Below are 13,171 nucleotides of genomic sequence, written 5' to 3'. Positions count from 1 at the left end.
TGCCAATTTATTTTTGAGTCCTCAATACAATGAATGCTTTCTTCTCCATTCCTTCCCTACTTGCCTTTAGCTATTCTTCAGGTTGAAAGGAGAGGGGAAAAGTCTCCTTAGCAATTTTCATCTATTTTGCTTTCACTTGTTTCCTCCTTTGGTTTCTCTTTAGAGAAACCTTCCAATGAGTAAATGCACATATGGATTCCAGGTGCAGAAATCCCAGATTCAAGTAGCAGCTCTCCCTGAGTTTCTTCCCTTTGTAAGTAATATCACCCTCAGCAGTTTTTAGTAAGATTACTTAACCACTCTGCCAGTTACTTTTCCCAGTTTTATCTGTCCTCTTAGCCCTTTAGTAACTCTTTGGAGACAAATACAGACAATAACTTGGGGGTGGGGGGGGGGCGGTAGCTATTTTTAGAATTGTCTGTAGTTTTGTTAAATATACCAGACATCACACTTTATTAAGCCACCTTAATTAGTTGAAATATCTTGATAATTTTCTATTGAATTTAGAAACCATGGATAGTATTTACTTTTATTTTTATTTTAAAGTCACTTGCCTTTACACAATCAATACTTTATTAATGTAATCTTTATCTGGAGAGAATAATTTCAAAACTCGAAATCTCCCATGGTTGTATGCAACTTTTTTTGGCAGGGGAGAGGGGCAATATCTGTTTTATATTTCCCCTATAAAAAAAAAGACATTAGCATTAAGAAAAACGATTTAGCATTAAATAATCCATGATTAGACAGTCACATGACATGTGAACAAAATTTAAAATTTTAAAGCTGACAGAAAAGTGACTGGTATGCAAAAGGTAATAGATATACCCTTCTTTAATCTAAAGTATTTCAACAAGGAGCTGTTTAGCTTAATATAAAAAGGAATATAAGACTGTCATCCTAATGCTTTGTACCGGTTAGGCAATCAGAGTAATTTTGATGACAGGGGCCATCCTACTAAAGCAAAGACTAAGTAGGCTAAATCTATTGAAGGATTTTGAGAGCATTTGATATATGAGCACCGTTCTTAGTATCTTATTTATTAGGAATCCCAATGTTTAAGACAACTTTAATGCACAGCTCACAGTCTGCTGCAGGACAGAATTTCAAGCATTTTATTGAAAGAAACAATACAGCCCATTGAATTTGACTTTAAGACCAAAGAAGTTTCCAAAGTTGGCTCACTTGAATTACCACAGTCAAAAGCCTGCTCTCACATGGAGACTCCTCAACCCCTCTTTTACATTCCACAACAGGACAGAACAGCCAAGCCGGCCAGATGACAACACTTCCTGTATTCTTCCCAGCACGCCAGGGATGAACACTCTTCTCAAGGTCAGTTCTCAATGCTAATTAAATATGTAAAAAACGTTTTAAAGAAAGGATTTTCTTCACACGAACTTTACTAAAATGGCATTCCAGGGATCAAACCAGAGCATCCTAATCACTGAGAAAGCCATAATGCACAGCCTAGAATCCCCAAAAGACAGACTTCATCAGGGCGCTGTAATGGAATGTTCGAAGCTCAAGGACATTTCCCTTCAAACTGCTGAACTGAGGCAGATGGAGTTCAGAATAGACCCTACGAAAGACCCTGGTCACAGAGCACCTCTAACAGGGTTTCAAACGACTTACCCTGACACCTTCCCATCTACTTTTGTCCAGCTGCATTCATGTTAACTATGATTCTAAAAACACCTGATATCCTTAGCCAGCTCTGCCATGAATTTCTCCTGGCAGTTGGAAGCTTCCAGAAAGGATATGCTGAGGTCGGATGGAATACCTGCTGACAATATGTCTCTTGTTACTAGATTCTCAACCCGCCAATCAATGAGTCAGGCAGAAAATCTTAGGGCAGTGTGCCTCTCAATCCTCATGTCCAGGGGTCCTCAAACTACGGCCCGCGGGCCACATGCAAATACAAATATTGTATTTGTTACCGTTTCGTTTTTTTTACTTCAAAATAAGATATGTGCAGTGTGCATAGGAATTTGTTCATAGTTTTTTTTTAAACTATAGTCCGGCCCTCCAACGGTCTGAGGGACAGTGAACTGGCCCCCTGTTTAAAAAGTTTGAGGACCCCTGTTTTAGAATAAGTCCTCTCTTTGACTTGCATAGTATTCTTCTAGCAAAAAAAAAGAGAAAGTAAGTAAATGGAAATATTGGAAGAATAAGTCTTTTGACAGACCCATTTGAAACAAAAACAAAAACAAAAAACAGTCCCTCACAAGTACCTTTCATTAAAATACAAATAAATAATAATTATGAGAAAATATTCAAAAAATTGTTTCACTTGTATAAATATATAAAAGCAATTAGACCACAACTTCAATGCTGAAAATAAATACAGTAAATTAGATATCTGACTTCATTGGGGCAACAGATGCTTGACTAATTCAAGATATCAACAAGTGTGAAAACAGACTGAGGGTGGCATTGCAACCTCCCGATCCGCCCTGCTCTGTGCATGACGGGGCGGCGCCCCAACTCCCCAATCGGCCCTGCTCTGAGCCTGACCAGGGGCTGCACTTAGGGATTGGGCCTGCCCTCTGCCACCTGGGAGCAGGCCTAAGCCAGCAGGTCGTTATCTCCCGAGGGGTCCCAGACTGCGAGAGGGCACAGGCCGGGCTGGGGGACCCTCCTCCCCCTGCCCCCCAAGTGCACAAATTTTTGTGCACTGGGCCTCTAGTATATATATAAAAGGCTAAGAGACCATCCAACCGGCCAGTAGCTAAGATGTGCACTGCCCACCAGGGGGCAGATGCTCAATGCAGGAGCTGCGGAGCTGTGGTTCTCAGGTGACACACCCCGGAACCAGGGAGGAGGGAGCCCAATTCCTTGTGATTCCTCTTGCACTCCAGGACCCCTCGGGGGATGTTGGAGAGCAGTTTCGACTCAATCCCCACAGGCCAGGCCGAGGGACCCCACCTGCCAGAGGAACCCCACTCACTTCACAGATACCCTTTGAGCCATGGTGCCACCCAGGAGCGGCTGGCCAGGGAGGGACCACAGGAGGTTGGTTCCAGGGCATGTCCTGCTCATCTTGCACAGTCCTGCCCCACCAGCCACCTTCTAATTAATTTCCTTTCAATGTGCAGGAATCCATGCACTGGGTCACTAATAGAAAATAATTATTATTAAATTTTCTTCAAATAACTTATTTTTGAGGGAGGTGTAGAGGGAGATGTGTGTGTGTGGGGGGGGAGGGGGGGGCTCTTGTTTCTGTTTTCCAGAACCACTCTCACTGTTTTTCTATTTTGAGGAATGCCAAAGTTGGTTACATAAATATGCTAATCTAGGCAATCACCTCATGCTAGTCTGATCTCCATTAAATTACTTAGTGGAAGTGTACTCCCTGGAGTGTCCTGTCAGTATGATTAAAACCATAGATTATCAACAAAAATACTTCGGTAATGGGAGGTCAAAGGGGATGGAGTGCGAACTGTAGGAAAAAAAGAATCTAAAACATCCAGTGTTCTTCATCCAGAAAGTAATTACTATACTAGAATGTCTATGAACTAACAGGTAAATTAGTACTAGCACAAAAATTAATCCTGAAAAGTCAAGAATTAAATCCCCCAGGGGAATTCAAGTCCTTTTCTTGATGCTCATAAACTCTCTCTTTGCCTCTGTCTCCTCTTGTCCTCCTCATGTTCCAAGGTTAATTGCACTCCTTTTAGCCAAGAGTCCCTGAACCCACTGGGTGTCAAGTTGTGCCCCCTGTGTTAAGAGGTAACACATCAAATAGGTTTCCCTGCTTATGATAGGCTTCATTCAAACAAAATGCAGAGAAGGTTAAACAAGCACTCCAGATTCCAAAAAGTCTGCAACGCTCAGAGAAGGAGGTTTGGTATGGATCTTGTACTAATTGAAATCACAAATTCAGTAGTTGCTGTCAATTGAAACATTTCTAGTTTCTTGCCTTTCCACTATTTTGGCATCTCTGTTTTTTGTTTTATTTTTGATATTTTGGATCCATCTCCCCCTCTTTTTTTTTTTTTTTAAAATATATTTTTATTGATTTCAGAGAGGAAGGGAGAGATAGAAACATCAATGATGAGAGAGAATCATTGATTGGCTGCCTTCTGCACACCCACTACTGGGGATGGAGCCCAACCCAGGCATGTGCCCTTGACTGGAATCGAACCTGGGACCCTTTAGTTCCCAAGCCGACGCTCTACCCACTGAGCAAAACCAGCTAGGGCTCCCCTCTTTATTCTTTAGAACTCCCTGGCTAATGCAATCAGACAAACCTGAGCTTCCCATTATGGGAGGTGTCCCACCCTGGCAACCCAAGACTTGAGAATGGGATGAGGAGAAGAGGATTGTGGGGCAGACTGGTCTCACGTACCTAGGTTAGAGGAGTTTACCTAGTCGAAACTCAACTCACAAAGGCATGAAATTTGGAACCAAAGATAAGCAATAATACAGTATTAATTTGTTACATTTGCCAGATGGTTCTTTGGATGTACTGCCCTTGGGGTCCTGTGTCAGTGGTAGATGGCCTTTCTCTCTCTCACATACACAAGAAATTTTGAGTATTTGATATTAGGGACAAATATTTTCCACAAATAAGGTTTGGTTAGTAACTTAAACAGTTTAAAAATATCTCATCTCTCTCTCTCTCTGCACACACACATACACTCTCTCTCTCTCTCTCTCTCTCTCTGCACACACACATATATAATGAGCAAGAAATAGCCTTTGCTATTTTAAGCAACTGAAATATTGGCTTTGTTTGTTAACATAACCTAGCCTATCCATACAGTTATGTTCATAAAGAAAGTTCTTAAATACAAATGCCAGTAGGTGAAAATATGGACCTATCCTAATTATATGTGCTTAAGTGTAAATTAGCAGAGAATGTATAAATAAAACTAGAATGTTTTGAGGTACAATAGTAGAGTTAAATCTGATTATTAGTGTACAATGTACAGGTTAAGCTTATATTTTGTCAAAAGCATGTATATACTGGCAAACGGATTTTTTCATATAATAGATAAAAATATGTTTTATAACATTCCCAAGTTAAATAACACAAGAAATATGATAAATGAAAAGATCAGTTTCTTACTCAAGAGAGATAACAACAAAGCACATTAGGGAAACCAAAATAACCTAAAAACAACATACTGTATGATACATCACAACAGTGAATTTTAAGTGGTTCGTGAAAACACCTTCTTCAATTTCTCTCAAAATAAGTCCCCTTAAGTCCTATGTGTGAACATACTTTTAACAAATTTCTTATTCCCTTTAAAATGCCAGTGCGACTCCTCTCCATGTACTTGGCTAAATGTTTTCTTTGGCAACAACTGTTAAGACAATTTCATTTCATTAGATCAATATTACAAATGTTGTACAATAAGAATTCCAAATTATGAGTGAGTTTTATTATAGTGACTGCTGCATACTTTTTTTCTTCCAAATACTATTCCTGGAAATGGTGGGAAACCTATTTAGCATAGTCAACAACATTGGTTATATTTGTTGCACATAAACTTGATAATGCAGAGATTTGAATTATGTAAACTTTTAAGTTAAAACCATATAAAACATACTTCATCATTTTTTTCTCCATTTAAGAATATGCAAGACATTCAAAATACATGTGACCTTTGGAAATCTCTAGATAAGATTTTGATGCGATATTAATGAAACTCCTTGTGCTTGGGATAATTTCTTTATATGCAAATTCTCATGTTTCTCATGCAACAAAAAACACTCCAAGTTAAAAGAAGAAAGCTTGAGTCTTTTTTCCCCTCTTTCTTTGGGACTCATTTGACCATCTGCTGGTAAAGGGGCTTTTAATTTTAATTTCTCCCCATTGTTAGGGTAAAGGACATAAAGAAAAAAGTCAAATAATTTAACAACTGTTGTTTTAGCAAATGATATGGAACTTATGAAACTCTTAATTTAAAGACAACGGTACCAAACCCCTGGGGATGTGTATCTTGTTTTTTACACTAATTTACAAAAACAAACGAGAGGTATTACAGAATTGTCAAGTGACACTGAAGCTCTCTTTCTTAGTGACACTGACTTCTCTTATTGCTCTGTTACACACCAGGGTTTAAATGTTTTCTGAACTCAAGTGTGCAAGCAAATAGAAATAGCACAGTTTAATGAGGATGATATGATAATCAAGATCAGAAAACTTTGTTCCAGTTTATAGCTTAACTAATGAAAATTGACCAGATAAAAAGAATCATCGTATCGCTCTACTCCATATTACACACAGGAAAAAATAATACTTTTCCCTCTCAATTCCTTCCAGTATGGAAAAAAAAAAGGTTTTAATAAATAAATATGAATTTCTTGGATGTAACTAAAATAAGAATAGAGGAAGGAAATAATTAACTTCTTTGGTTTCTATATAGTTATTTCCTTCATTTGGGGGACAATCATCTGGAGTTCCACACCTGATCAGAGCAATAGCACAGGACCTTGAGCTGAAGTCCAAGCCAGGAGTGTAGCCCCATAGAGTCCATCATGCTCTGTCCGATCTCTTATCCAATATTTTCTCCCAAGGAATTTTCCATCTAGGGTAGTGATAGCTCGGCCTAGGGCAGATATTGCTGTGGTAGTTTTATATCATGGATTCATTAGCCATTTGCTTTTGGCCAAGAGTCTCTTTCTTTAGCTGTAATTATGTGAGCCCAAGGAGTCCTGACGGAATACATCTGTTTCACTTTAATTTCACCCTTTGTGTGAATTCCCTTGTGTTTGCATATTATCTGTTTGGTATGTACCTCATTAATTAAGGTGTTTGGGATACATTATTCTTAAAAGTTCTTTTCTGTCTCTATTACATAAAATATTTTTATTGTATTTTGTCTTTACACTACACAGTTGTGAGCTGAATAACAACATTTGGTCAGTGAGGGAACACATATAAGATTATAATGAAGCAAAAAAAATTCCTATTGCCTAATGACATTCTATTGAGTATGGATGAAAACTCCCTCTTCTGGAAATGAATGCCTCAAAGGACTTTTATCCATAAGGAGGCCAAGTGAATACTGATAAGTAATATTCCTCCATAATTAACTTATGTAGTTTCCAAAAAGTCTTTAGCTGCTTTTGAAACAGCACACAAATCAAATTGGCCAGCTTAAAATTCATTCTCTCACTCTGCTCCCTTAAAGCAGAACTGTGATTAATACAATCATTGAGTTATTTTACTATGTATGTACCAGCTAGACTAGGAGCCAAAGCCTCACCTTCCCCACTGAACCAAAGGCTGGAGACATGACCTGCACTTGAACACAGGTCATGAAGTGAACCCTTTCATAAGTGAAGGGTCCGCCATCTAGGAAGATGCAATTCGAAAGCCCCTTCATAAACAGCCAAGTTCCAAAACTCTTCAATCAAAACTTGCCTTGCCAGCACTTCTGCATAGCTGCTCCCTCCTAACCCCTTATAAACCTACCCTGGATCAGGGAGGCAAGTTGGAGCAGTGTCTCCTGTCTCCTCATAGGTCAACCCACAAATAATAAAGGCTTTCCTTTTAAAAACATGTATTTTTATTGATTTCTGAGAGGAAGGGAGAGAGAGAAACATCAATTATGAGAATCATTGATTGGCTGCCTCCTGCATGCCCCACACTGGGGATCCAGTCCACACCAGGCATGTGCCCTGACCAGGAATCAAATTTTGACCTCCTGGTTCATAGGTCAATGCTCAACCACTGAACCATGTTGGCCTGGCAAAGCTCGCTCTTTTCCTCAAAAGCTGGTGTCAGAGTTTGGCTCCTATACACATTGGGCAGAGGACCTTGCTTGGTAACACCATCACATCAGCACTCACAGACTTGACACTCACTTTCATATTATGCAATGACTCTTGAGTTCACCGTCCAGACATAAGCAGTACATTCATGATCATATTCAGGTCTAGCCTTTTTTTTCCTTAAATATATTTTTATTGGTTTCAGAGAGGAAGGGAGAAGGAGAGAGATAGAAACATCAATGATGAATCATTGATCAGCTGCCTCCTGCACGCCACACACTGGGGATTGAGCCCACAACCTGGGCGTGTGCCTTTGACTAGAGTTGCACCTGGGACCCTTCAGTCTGCAGGCCAACACCCTATCCACTGAGCCAAACCGGCTAGGGCTAGCCTTTACTTTTAACATTGTAAACAAACAGGTTTGGCCGTATGTGCTGCACACAGTTTGTAGACTAGACTATACCGTAGTCTATCATGTTCACCTAATGATGCATTTTTCAGAACCTATCCTATCATTAAGCGATGCATGACTGTACTTAAAAAACAGTGTTAGAACGCACAAGCATTTTTGTGTTGCACACTGACTGCTCACTTTTTATCTTCCTTTTGCTTCATGTTTTATATTTGTAATCATCTCTCTTCTGGACTGAAACATGGAAAATGTTCACAAAGAACAGATAGGGATTGTTACATGATCATCATTCTACCTGCCCTGATTGTGTCTCAGTGTACAAAAAAACTATTGTCCTAATCTGTTGCTATACTTAAAAGAAAAACAAATGTATCAGGACTGTGGAAAGTACAGAAACATACTCTGATTCAGGAAGCTTGCCATCGGTTAAGAAAACCTTTCTATGTACTATTTCAGAAGCATAGGGAACCAAACAACTTTGCCAGCCATTTATCAAAGATCAAGAGTCTATCATTTCGAGAAGAATAAAACAAGCACTAAAGTTAGAGAAGTGAATCAATATATAGTATTGTTCTCCCACTTATTCAACTTCCCCCTTATATTCTTCTTCTTAGAAAGAAAAAAAATATATATACTTATCCTGCTTGCTACCAAGAATAAGTAGCATGCAAAAAACAGCATATAATCAACAGATGGAGCACAAAATATCTGTATCTTATCAATTTGATAACTGGAAGAATTTCCAGTTTTATAAAATGTGTATATCATGTGTGAGATATACAGAATTCAAAATAAATCCTTCACACTCCCTTTCCTATATTTTATTGATATGTTTGGCTTTATAAGGCAGCTTGGAAAACTTATCCAGCCATCATTAAATGTTATAGTAATCCTAAAAATAATGGTATTATAACTATGTAAATGTATTTAATAAACAAAATGTCTCAAACTCATTCTGAGCTAATCTGTATCTAACAACCTTTGAGATTTCTTTTAAAGATGAATTATATAAATTTCAAAAACATAATGCAAAAAGGACAGTCTCCTTAATAAATGGTATTGGACAAATTAGAGGTCCACATGCAAAAGAATAAAACTATACTGCTATCTGATACCATAGACACAAATTAACTAACATAGATCAAAGACTTGAATTTAAGACCTGAAGCAATAAAATACATAGAAGAAAACATAGGCACTAAACTTATGGACCTTGGTGTCAGATGGGTTTTTGTGAACTTGATCCCAAAGACAAGTAAAGTAAAAGGAAAAATAAATGAATAGGAACACATCAAACTAAAAAGCTTTGCACTGCAAAAGAAATCATTAACAAAACAAAAAGTCAGCCAACCAAATGGGAGAAAATACAGTGGGACCTTGACTTACGAGTTTAATTCGTTCCGTGACAGAGCTCATAACTCAAATTACTCGTATGTCAAATCAAAAAGTGAACGAGTGAGACATGTGATGCTGGGCTGATGTTGTGGCGTTCACTGTGACGTTTGCTGCGCCAACTAGCGGTGGGGTATCTGAAGCTGGGTCGTAACCCGAATTTTAGCTCGCAGCTCAAAGCAAAAAATCGGCCGAGAGACGGCTCATATCTCGAAAAACTCGTTAGTCGGGGCACCCGTAAGTCAAGGCCCCACTGTATTTTCAAATGATACCTCCAATAAAAAGCTAATAACCAAAATATATAATGAGCTCATATAACTCAAACAACAGCAACACAAAACCAATTTGGTTAAAAAAAATGGGCAGTGGACACTTTTCCAAGGAAGACATACAAGTTGCCAACAAAAATATGAAAGTGATGTTCAAATTCACTAGCTATATGGGAATTGTAAATGAAAACCACAATGAGCTATACCCGTTAGAATGGCTATTATCAATAACACAAGATATAGCTAACGGCTGCTGATGTCACCAATAGCACCAACTGCCCGCCTCCATCTGGCTGTCTTGGTTTTGTCCACACCCTGGCCACTTTCTTTCAAAACACTATCAGTCTGGTCCCTATCTCTCTTATTGAAGTGGAGAAGCAATGGTTTTTGTCCAATCAGAATATGCTTGGAGGAGATTAAAAATGGCGGCAGAGTAAGTGTATGCTGCATGGACATGCTCCCAGGAACAAACTGGGATTACAACTAACATACAGAAAAACTTAGTGAATAATCAATGGAAATTTCTCAGGAGAGAACCCTGATAACTGAAAGTGGAGACCACATAGAGACTGGTAGGAGGGACAGAGGCGGGAAAGGGCTGGGTGGGTGCCCACAAACAGCAACTGAAGTCCAGGAGAGATATCTCAGCTGTGGGGGGTTGCCAGTGAGAATTCTGGGATCTAATCCCCAAGCTTGTCCCTGTCCCACAGCAGAGAGAACCAAAACTGAGGAGGGTAACCATATAACATCTGGCTGTGAAAAGCAGTGAGGTGTTGTCTACCAGGGAGTAAGAGCTGAAAATTTAGGCACCCTCTTAAGGGCCAAAGTACAAAATTCCCTGTGGAGCCACCCACCTTGTGCTCTGGCAGAGGAAGCGTAAAATGGAGGAACTGTGAGAGCAGAAGCCGGGACTGGGGACTTGGGGGATAGAGCTCAGAAGGCAGACACCCCAAGTTTCCTAGACTGAGTCATTTCCTCACTCAGTGGAGGACATCTTTCTCACATAGACATTTGCCTTGCCTGAAGGGAAGACAGTTGACACACCCTATTGGAAAAAACCTTGCCCTGAGGCCACTTAAGAGCTTAAAAATAACAGTTAGCCACCAGGCAAAAGCAATTGCCCACCCTGTTGAAAATAACTCTGGCTACACCTGAGAATGATTGTCTGGGGGTCAACTCAAGTCAGAATCCTATCAGTCTGTAGGCAGACTTGGTCTCTGAAGGCTTTGAGTCTATGCCTGTACTAATTAGAAACAGCCTTTAACACCTGCACTAGAGATTGAGAGGTGTAGAGGATCTACCTAATACATAGTCACATACTCAAACAGAAAGCTAAAATGAGGAGACAAAGAAACAACCCCAAATGAAAGAACTAGAGAATCCTCCAGAAGAAGAGATAAATAAAGCAGAGATAAGAAATTTATCTGAAACAGAGTTCAGAGTAATGATGGTAAAAATGCTCAACAACATGATAAAATACATAGTAACTATGAAAAAAGAATAGTCTGAGATTAAGAATGACATAACACAAATAAGGAATACACTGGGAGGAATACATAGCAAATTAGGGGAAGCTAAGGATCGAATCATAGAATTAGAAGACAGAGTTGAAAATATCAATAAGATAACCAAAATATCACTCCATAAGAGAACCAAAAAGAAAAAAAAAACAATAAAAAAACAGGAGGACAGCTTAAGGGAGCTGTGGACAATGTGAAATGTAACAATATTAGAATAGCAGGTGTGCCAGAAGAGGCAGAAAAGGAGAAAAGCATAGAGAAGGTGTTTGAAGAAATAATGGCAGAAAACTTCCCTAACCTGGTAAAGGAAAAAGTCAGACAAGTTCAGGAGGCACAGAGAACCCCAAAAAAGAAGAACCCACACAGGCCAACACCCAGACACATCATAATTAAAATGCCAAAAATTAAAGACAAAGAGAGATAATCTTAAAGGCAGCAAGAGAAAAGAAAACTTTACCTACAAAAGAGTTCCCATAAGGCTGACACCTGATTTCTCATCAGAAACTCTACAGAAGGGAATGGCATGAAGTACTCAAGGTAATGGAAAGCAAGGATCTGAGACCAAGATTACTATATCCAGCAAGGCTATCATTCAAATTAGATGGTCAAATAAAGAGCTTCCCAGACAAAAAAAAGGGGGGGGCTAAAGAGTACATCATCACCAAGCCAGCACTACAAGAAATTCTAAAGGGATTGCTGTAATGAGAAGAAGAAAGAGAGAAGAGAGAGAAACCTAGTCATACAGAATTAAAATAGCAATAAGTAAGTACCTATTAATAATAGCCCTAAATGTAAATGGATTAAATGCCCCAATCAAAGGCATAGGGTAGCTGAATGGATATAAAAACATTATCCCACCTCAAAACAAAAGACACACACAGGATGAGAGTGAAGGGATAGAAAAAAATTTCCATGCAAATGGAAAAGAAAAAAAAGCTGGAGTAGCAACACTCATATCCAACAAAATAGACTTTAAAATGAAGGCCATCACAAGAGACAACAAAGGTCACTACATAATACTAGAGGGATCCATCCAACAAGAGGATATAACCTTGGTAAACATATAGGCACCCAATTTAGGAATACCTAAAGAAACTTCTAGAGGACTTTAATGGAGAAATACACAATAATACAGTCATAGTCGGGGATTTAATGGAGAGATACACAATAATACAGTCATAGTAGGGGACTTTAACACTCCTCTAACTTCACTGGATAGATATTCAAGACAAAAACTTAACAAGGAAACAAGACTCTAAAAGACACACAGGATCAGATGGATTTAATTGACATTTATAGAACATTTCACCCCAATGCAAAAGAATATACATTCTTCTCAAGTGCACATGGATCATTCACAATAATAGACCAATAACAACTGATGAAATAGAAGCAGTAATCAAAAAACTCCAACCAAACAAAAGCCCATGTCTGGAAGGCTTCATAGGGGAGTTTTACCAAACTTTCAAAGAAGAACTAACACCTATACTCCTCAAACTATTTCAGAAAATTCAAGAGGAAGGAACACTTCCAAACTTTTATTATGAGGCCAGCATCACCCTAATTCCCAAAACAGATAAAGACACTATAAAGAAAGAGAATTATAGGCCAATATCCCTGATGAACATAGATGCTAAAATCCTCAACAAAATTCTAGCAAATCGCAGCCAGCAAAATATTAAAAAGATCATACACCATGATCAAGTGGGATTTATTCCAGAGATGCAAGGTTGGTACAATATTCACAAATCAATAAACGTGATATATCACATAAACAAACTGAAAGACAAAAATCACATGATCATATCAATAGATGCAGAAAAAGCATTTGACAAAATCCAACACCC

This window comes from Myotis brandtii, unplaced genomic scaffold (assembly GCF_000412655.1).
Source record: "Myotis brandtii unplaced genomic scaffold, ASM41265v1 scaffold921, whole genome shotgun sequence".
NCBI lineage: Eukaryota > Metazoa > Chordata > Mammalia > Chiroptera > Vespertilionidae > Myotis > Myotis brandtii.
This window is presented reverse-complemented; position numbering follows the sequence as displayed.